Source organism: Glycine max, chromosome 19 (genome assembly GCF_000004515.6).
Source record: "Glycine max cultivar Williams 82 chromosome 19, Glycine_max_v4.0, whole genome shotgun sequence".
NCBI lineage: Eukaryota > Viridiplantae > Streptophyta > Magnoliopsida > Fabales > Fabaceae > Glycine > Glycine max.
Window position 1 is genome coordinate 4,359,199 of NC_038255.2, and position 10,045 is coordinate 4,369,243.

A 10,045-nucleotide genomic window follows, 5' to 3' on the forward strand; every position below is an offset into this window, starting at 1 on the left:
TTAATGAAAATAATGAGATTTGAATTTGAGGGTAATAATTCTTTTTTTTTTTACAAGTAAAAGACTTTATTATTACACAAAGTACAAGGAATACTCTAATCCAAATACATGATTTCCCACAACTATATCAACGACACAACTATATCAACGAGGAAGGGAGATATAAAGGATAACCGATCATTTTGGTCTCTTAAATTAATGATAAGTTAGTCTTTGAAAAAATAAAAATTTTGATTTATGGGATTCTTTTGTCATTAAACTATAATGTTTAAATATCAATTTAACATTTACTTATATTTTTTTGAGAATTAATTTGATGTTAAGTTATAAAATTTAAGGATTAATTTTTTATTAAGTTGTATGTGGAACGTAATTATCACATTTTTTTATACATTTAAGGATTAAATTAGAATTTTTATTTTTTAAGAGAATAAAATGTTATCCATTTACACATTATCAAAATAATTATTTGTCCAAGATATAAATTACATGGTCAATACACCAATTAGAAAAGTAATAATTAATACTATCCTATTTACTCTTAAACCTAGTCCTAAATATGACCTTGATCAAATCTAAAACTCCATTGAAATCAAAAGAAACATTTTAGAACACAATATTGTTGCCAATCCTTCAAGTAGATCAAATCACTATGTTAACCATCTTCTATTATATATAAAGATGATAAAGTTTCATTACCAAATTGGTTTGCTTGTGGTTTTTGCTTTTTGAATTGTACAAAATTGTTAAAATCATACAAGCAAGGGGAAAATAACGAGTGAATTGTGAGAGCAAAAGTTTTGGAATTTTATGAGATAATAAGATAAAGGACAGTGGAAAGTATGTTTCTTACCAATTTTATAATGACAACGTACGTGTCCATTTAACACCACTAGATAGTTCAGCTTTGCAGCAGAAAAAGATAAGTCTTTAATCACATCAGTGAAATTAATAGAATTGGATATTTATTATAAAAAAAATAGAATTTGATATTTGGATTTTTGGCACGGTTTAAAGCCTTTTCAGCAACTAACCCACAACTGCTGCATGAATTTAAAAAATGGATTTTTGTTCTTCTGTTTTGTTATATCGATTACACAAATATGCATGGTTGAGAAAGGCATACGAGGACGTCATTAAGCTTAGTGAACAAACTGATAAACTGTTTACAGTTTACAAAGTGAGGAAATTGTGTTACTTTACCATGACAAGATCATTTCAAAACCAAATCACCTTTCTCTGTTTTTTGTCCCTAGTCTTTTTAATTCAAACATTTCAGAAAAAACAAATAATGAAGAGAAAAACATCTTTCTAATCACTTGTCACTTTTTTAATTAAAAAAATAAAAGAAAAAGAACATGAAAGGGGTACACGTAAGTGATATCAATTCGATTATTTGAGCCATTGGACAATTTTTTATATTAGAAAATCCAATAATTAATGCCTTTTTATTATTTTTAATATAGATTAATATCCCTGAATGAAATTAATTAGGACAAACATCTGAATTATTTTCAACGATTCAAAATTAATTTTACCCAACTTAATTTAAAGCATACCTAAGAATATAAGCATCTATACAAAGTATTTTTCCTTATAATCTATGAAACTTTACATTTAAAGCAAAACTAATTCAAACAAGCACTATATATTTCTCTTTCAGATTGACCTTTAACTAATAATATCCCAAAAATTAGAAACATCACCAAAAAAGATTAAGCTAATTAAGGATGTGTTTGTGCCGTGTGCATGAACGTACGATTGGACATTAACCATACAAAAGAGTGGTGGTCAATCATAGTCATTCGATCTAGATGGGATGAATGCCCTGCCATACTGTTATCAAAACTGTCATTTTCATCTTAGCATAATTTTTTTTTATTAATTTTTCTTAAAAATCTTTTGTAGCAATCTTCACTATTCAGCACAGTTCAATCGCAATCAAATAAACATGATTCATTAAAAGCTTAAAACTTTTTATTTTTATTTTTTCCCCTTATATTTATTTGTTTGTGTTTTCTTCTCAAGGTGGAGATCATTCACTCATCAACATCCTCTAGCTAAAGTTTATTGTATATGAAGTATGAACACACTTTGCACTCACCATACAATTGAGTTCCCAAGGGCAACCTCCGTACAGTTTCAAGGTTGGTGTATATGATGATCATAAGTCTCATCAACATGTTTTATGATTTTAATGAGACATGCGTTTGGAGTGTGACTGATTTCTGTATATTATCTTCTCTTCCTTCATTTTGTTTTTTGACTTTGCCTCAAGGGAGAGGACTTGTCATCAAGTGGCACAAAAGGTGGATCGGATGGTGACAAAGAAGAAAAGTGTGGATCCACAGGCAGATCCGTAGATAGAGATTTGACATCAAACAACAAAATGCAGCCCTTGTTTTCAAGTATCCCATATGAAAAAAAAAAAAAAAAGTTACTATGATATACGTAATTCACTAATTACCATCCGTGATTTGAAACTGCCACTATTGAAATTTTTATGCACACAAAACTCATGGGTAATAGAAAAATGTTGGTAATAATATACTCTTTTAAATATATACATATTTTTATTAATTAAAATTTATTAAAAATTATAGAAATTATGAGTTAGAAAGTGTATTACAAGCTTAAGGTAGTCAACTTGGGATGTAAACTAAAGCTAGTATCATCAAGAGAAATAATTTCGTTCAAGCATATTAGGATTACTGTAAATGACAAACTCTCCAATTAAACATGATGTAAACCTAAACATGATTGGCAAACTAAAAAGGTTTTTTTTTTCTTCTCAAAAAGCAATTTTGTTCAAGCCCATTCAAATTGTTACAGATAAAACTCTTCACCTAAGCATGCATGATTGGTAAACTTAAAAAGTTTTTTTTGGTAAACTAAAAAAGTTTTTTGGGTCTAAAACTGTAGGACAGTAGGAGTGTGCAGACATCACATTACATATCCAATTAATTTGAATTGGTCAGGCGTAGGACCACTCTAAACAATAAATTTTTCCTATAAGTTTTTAATGCATCATGAAAAACTTGAACTTGAAAACGCCTTATTAACTTAGAACAGTCTCCTATGTATACATATATGTATGAGTAATATTCGAAATTTTTTTACGAATCCTTCTGATAATCTTCCTAAATACTAAATTGAACAAATATGAAATATATGTTATGTTGTTATGATAAATATGTAGTTTTTTATTTAATATTTTTTACTAAATATATTAAGGGAATATCAATTAAAATGTTTTAGGAAGGTATGTAATAAAACTAAAATATATATATTGACATGCATATCCATTGACATCTATATATGATTCGAATTTTTTTCATATCATTGATTAGTTTTTCACAGGACGAGTTTCTTACTTACAATGTTAGTTTTTTTATTCTTTCCAAATCTGAAATGAACATTGCAATAAACTATTGAATTTAGAGATCTCATATAGCAAACTTGAGGACAGGGAGATAAAGAGACAAATGGCATAACAGGGACCATTTTCTGGATCACATTAATTAAAGATCAAATAATTGAGTTGGGTACTGTCGAACCAATCATGGTAAACAAACTTTAAAAGAAAATGAAAAATATGAAACGAAAACAAGGAGTATAAGAAATGCCCTTATAAGAAAATATTAATTAATTGAAAGCAAATTATATTAAAGAAGATATGAATATATCTATGTATTTGCATATGATAGGAACTAAGGTGGATCATGAAAATGATTCACGGAACTACAGATAGGATACATAGACGCACGTTAGGGTGGAAGAAAAGGTGTGTAATAATTGGTTTGGAGAGAGAGAGAGTGCCATAACAATGGATGCAAAAGAGAGTGAGAGAGGAATGTCTACCCACACGCACGCATGTAGCATATACCATTTCCTTTGCTTATTCTGTTCTCATTTATTTATTGATTAAACCAAAAAATTTTATGTACATTGAGACATCCAGTTTGCACGAGGGCCTCTATTTTGTTCTCTTGTGCTTTTTTTTCCTGCCAGAAATCGAATACCTTTTCCTTCTACCTTCTCCAATCACATTATTATTTTTCTCTAATAATTGCAATTGGGCATCTCTCTTCTCTCTCTCTAAAATGTATATATAATATATTATATTATATATCATATCATATATGCTTGCACATGTGCACACGTGAGTGGCTTTCCACGTAAACAAAAACTATTTAAATTCAAGGACAATTTCCGGTCCAACTTTAGACTTGGAGAAAGAGTCAACATTTTTACCCTAACTCCCTTAGGGTTTAACACAACCTTTTTAGGGTTTAACCCCTAGCTAGCTATTTTCTCGTTTTAGGTATGAGATTTTGTCGTTCGACCCTTTTGGTCAATTCTCGTGGGGTTGTCCTCTTCTTCTCAACATTGTTTGGCTGCTTATTTTGAACTTTCCCAATCATAGCTGGCTTGTCCTTGATATATACTAAATGTTATATATCCCATCTTTCACCACATTAATGGTATTGTAGTAAGAAACATTCATTGATCACTTTGTCTGAATAAAGCCAATGCATACCATTTTGATTACGGCTCCGTTTTTGGCTGATTCTATCGAATAGAGCTTGTCTTGAAGGTTCACAATTTTCGGTTCCTAGCTTGGTAGTTATTTTATAATGATATTTTCCTTTTACTATTATATAATTTCCCCTCCAAATTACAAGATGAATGATTGCATTTTTGTTTTGACACGGTCGTTCATGAACCACACCATTCAGTTTTTATCAAAATGCCAAGAGTCCTTGTGTTGTCCAACTTCTTAATTATCATGACCTAACCATATGTAGTGTAGCTTGAGTACAGTTTTTGCCGTTACTAATTCACATTTAAGGTGTGTTTGAAAACTTGTTTGATCTACGTTGAACAAAAGTTTTACACTTTCCGATGCATAGACGAAGAAACAAGGTGAGTGTTGGATTTACTTTGAACACAAATTTGATTGAATTCAACTAATTAATATCCAACCACACAGTAGTTAATTAATCATTTGATTGTATTCGCAAGATGGCACTACTCCAAAAGAGTGATTCAACATCGTTAAATCTAAGTCGGTTATGAAAAAATGAGGTAGAAAAACTTTTGGTGGCATTTTTGAAATTAAACCAAACTTTTATAAAGCGTTAACGATAGTTTTCGTTAACCACATTTGATATAAATGTTACGAAGGCGATTTTATGAAAATCGCCTTTGTTTTGTACCATTTAAAAACGGTTTCTCATAAAAATCGTAGTTGAGTCACTGTAATTTTAAAAAAACGCGTGACTCTTCAATTCCTCTCTCCTCGCCCTGCTCGCTTTCCTTTTTTCATTGTCTCTTTCATCTTTCCTAGGCTCTCGAGAAGACGCATCCACCGCCAAAACCAAACCCAATGTCCTCTCTCTCGCGTTGAATGTGAATTCCTCTCTCGCAGCTTCCAACCAGCACCGGCATGAAGCATTCCAGATTTTTATCCCAGATTTTTATGCACTATGTTGAGAAAACATGAATGTTTTTAATCATTTAAAATTTATTATTTTTGCATTTGATTAGATACATTCAAATGGAAAAATCATCTTCTCTTAACCAGCAATAAGAATACAGTTAATTCTTTCATTGTTTATTTACACATCATATATAAATTTCCACCCAAATTTAAGGAACGGTTTAACTGTTTAAGTGATTAGTAAGGTACACTCACAAAAAAGGTTAACATCAAATAAAGATTCTTGTACATGTAAAATCTTGTATAGGTGTATAAGACAATCAAATGCAATCTCTCCCTCCCCCTATGTGTGTGTTTTGTTAGCGGAAAATACTATACTTCTATTTGTTTTCACGTTTGTAAGCTTTATAAAAGTTGGTTTGCTCCACAGCTCCCATTGTAGCCTCTTTGTTTGTGTGACAAGATCAAAACAATATACACTCTATATAATAATTGACATAATAATGACATTCGGTAGTAACGATCGATAGGATAGAGCTCAACTTATTACTGCTCCCTTATTTACTCTCTATACATGTCGTCTTGTGAACATTGAAAAGGACATTACCAGGTAGCATGAAACGGATGTTCTAGCTTATGTAGGATCCTTTGAACAAACTGAGTGGCCTAAACCTAATTTAGTGTCAATAGTCTCAACTGCTTGTTTGTTGGGGCCATTCTAATATGGTTGCTATTATGATGGTGTCGAGATATCTTAGCAACCTTTGACTTTTCTTCAATGGCTTTGATATATTTTGGATAACTATTGCTTCTTATATATAAAATTTATCTTTATACAACACATTTTACGACTTAAAAGAAAGATATTTAAGAAGAAAAGAAAGAATTATCGGATAAAATAAGTCACGTAACGAAGAAGGATATATAACAAAAAAAAAAAAAAAAATATAAAACATGTTGGAAAAAAATATTATATATAAAGAGAGATCAAATTATATCCATGTATTACACCAACTCCTAATAGTTAATAGGAAATGATCATATGTTTTATAATTTGAATATATATATATATATATATATATATATATATATATATATATATATTAACTTTAATAGTTTTTTTTATAATGAAACAATTAACTTCAACCATTCAATTAAATTATTGAATTTGATTTAATTGATTCTTTGATTTTTTAACTTTATATTTTAATTATTTATGAAAATTATTAACAGAATTATTATTTGTAAAATTTATGTCCTATAATAAATAAAAATATATAATAACATTAGTTTTAAAATATTTTATTATAGTCAATTAATTTTTTAACTTAAATTAATTTATTATTTGATTGATTTTTTATAATAATTATTAACAAATTAGTTCTTTTTTTCTAAACCACTAGGGGCGGTCTAGTGATGATGGTTTGGGGTATTATGTATGAGGTCTTAGATTCAAACCTCAAAACCATTGTAAAAAAAATTACATATCAAATATATGTAATGCCCCATTTTAATATATAAAATATATGTTATTATACATATTATTTAATTTTTTATTTTAATTATTTAGTTTAAAATATTTAATTAATTTATTACATACGATTATACAAACATGGTCATAATTTTTATTAAATTATTGTGTACATGTATATTATTTGATAGCAAAAAGAAATAATCTATTATCATTTTATGCAAATAATAGTTAAGAAACATGATAAATTAAAAAATAATAATTCAAACTATTTAATTAAGTTAAAAAAATAAATTAATTGGGTACAATAAAATATTTAAAAATTAATGTTATTATATATATATATATATATATATATATATATATATATATATTATAGGGAAAAAATTAAAAAAACAATTTGTTAATAATTTTATAAACAATTAAAGTAGAACATTAAATAAATCGTACAGTATATTAGTGCTATTAATTAAATAAATCGTAGAATCAATTAAATCAAATTCAGTAATTTAATTAATGATTAGAGATACTTGATTAATTGCATAAATATGTTAAAGTATATATATATATATATATATATATATATATATATATATATATATATATATATATATATTATATCAGTACTCATATTTATATATGGCACATATCAAGTAAGAAAATAAATTTTATAAAAGAGAAAGAGGAGTAAATCAGAGTCATATAATCATTTACATGTGATTAATATTTAAAATCACATTTAGTAAAAAAAAACAATATTTGAAATCACGTAATCACTTAAAAGAAATTAACCATGTAACTTTTAAAAAAGCCTTATAACTTGTGATATTTTTAACTCGACAATTTAATAATAATAATAATAATAATATCTAAAAATCAATATTTATTCCTCTACTTTCATATAAAAATAAAATAGATCATCTCAAGCATCTCTTGCTTATATATTACGTAAATTAATTACTCCTATTATTAAGTTGGATCACAAAATTTGTGGATGATTTTTTTTTTTATTTGTGTTGTTTGGTTTATATGATTGCATTAAAATGGTAATATATTTACATATGAATCCTTTAATTAACTTCTTTTTTAGACTTGATTGAAATTTATTTTTCGTCTTATTTTTGTGCTAAAATAAGGAGATGTTATTTAATTCTTCTTTTCGGATGGATACACTTGTTCCTAGAATGCTTGAAGCAATTGTAGCTTATTGATTTTATCTAGCTATGATTTAAACATAATTTAAATATGTATTAGAATTTTATATTTCATTAAAATAGACTTCACCTAATTCCATGGAATAGAATCCTTTGGATCATATCTCCATGTGTATACATTCATAGCTACATGATATTTCATATACCATAAAAATTAAATGTTTAAATATATTTTCTGTTACTGTAATTTTTTTTTATTTTTATCCCTATAATTTTTGTTTTCATTTTAATCATTAAAAAATGTGTTTATTTTATTTTTTGTCTTTAAAAAAATGCTTTGAACAGTAAAATTAAAAGTGTTTTGAACAATGAAAAGTGTTATTTAAAGTGTCTTAAAGAAGAAAAACAAAACAAATACATTTTATAAGAAATAAAAGGGGAAAAAATTACAAGGACAAAAATGAAAAAAAAAGTTAAATTACAAAGACCAAAAAGGTATTTAAGCCAAAATTAAAATATACTGAAACACATGTATTATGAAGTACCATTATGGGTATTAATGTAAGACAAATAATTTTAATTCAAATCATAGCATAAACAATTGATTTCTCATCATGCCTACACTTGTGTCATTCTTAGCAAGTTTCACTTGGGAGAAAGCATTAATAAAGATGAAGTGGATCAAAAGATCACTAAAATAGGGGATTAAATAGTGCCACTTGATTGCCAACTTTTTTCTCTCAAAAGAGCATGCAACTTGTAAAGTTTCTTATTTATCTTTTAGCTTGTATGAAAATAATTGTATGGTAAAATACTTCAATTTGCTTAACTGTACAATTTCATAAGGTCATATTCTAACTACTATAGATTTTGTTTTTTCTCTTCTTGAGAAACATTGATGTTGCTTCTATTCTTTGAAAATCGTTTTGAGAAAACTTATGAATTATACCAATGATATACCTTTGTAAATATATCTTTTTTATATAAAAAAAAGAGTAAGAAAACAACAAATTAGAAGTAATAAAGAAAGATAAAGCACTTGTAGAATTTTTGTAAGCACAAGCACCAACTGTGTTATTCTTCTTTTTTGAAGACTCAACAGGCTCCTACAACCAGTATTCTCCAAGCACTTGTAGGCTTTTCTTGAGTATTCTTTTAAAAAAAATTCTCTAGGCTTTATCTCAGTATTCTCTAAGTTTCTGCAAGCTCTACTCAAGTATTATTTCAAAAAGTATCCGACAGTTTTGAATCCAAAGTAACAACTACTACTTGACCCACACAACATCTTGTTGTGCTCACTCTAAACCTTCAAAAGCAACAATCCCTTGATTGCTCTTCCGAGGTTTCGTATCCTAAATGGGTTGTGTTTAAGGACATGTACCTAATACACCTTTTAGGAAGAACTCATCAGTAAGTCTCCATTGAGAAAATGTTTACAAACACTTTATGGCTAAGTGGATTTGGATCTAAAGTCCTAGAGAGTCTATGCTAAGGAAGGCTAGTATTAGAAGTTAAAGATGTGTGTGTATGTGTGTACAATACGGCTTCTTGATATACCCTTTCTATCATAAGTTCCTTCCCAATAATGAGTTTCAACATCTTTTTGTCCTTGAATAGAACTTAAAGATGATTGTTGTTGCTTTCTTGAAAGGCTTGAAGATCAAGGAGATCCGTTATGTGTTGTCTCCATCAATACAATTGTTTCCTCCTTGTTTGTTAGTTAGAACAACTTGCACACAATTTAAATTCAAAATTTTTGTCATTGGTTCTTATTGTTTTTAATAAGTGGCTCATAACTTCTCATTTCTTTAGCATACTCATGAGTTTTGTTACTTCAGAAAAGTGACTCTTTTATAGGTGCTAAGTCTTCTTCCTTTTTCAATAAGTGTAGTTTTCTCAAGACTACTTTTTTTTCCAGCTAGTTGACTTGTTTGTATAAGACTTATAATGACAAGCTCTCTGATCTTTCTATGATAA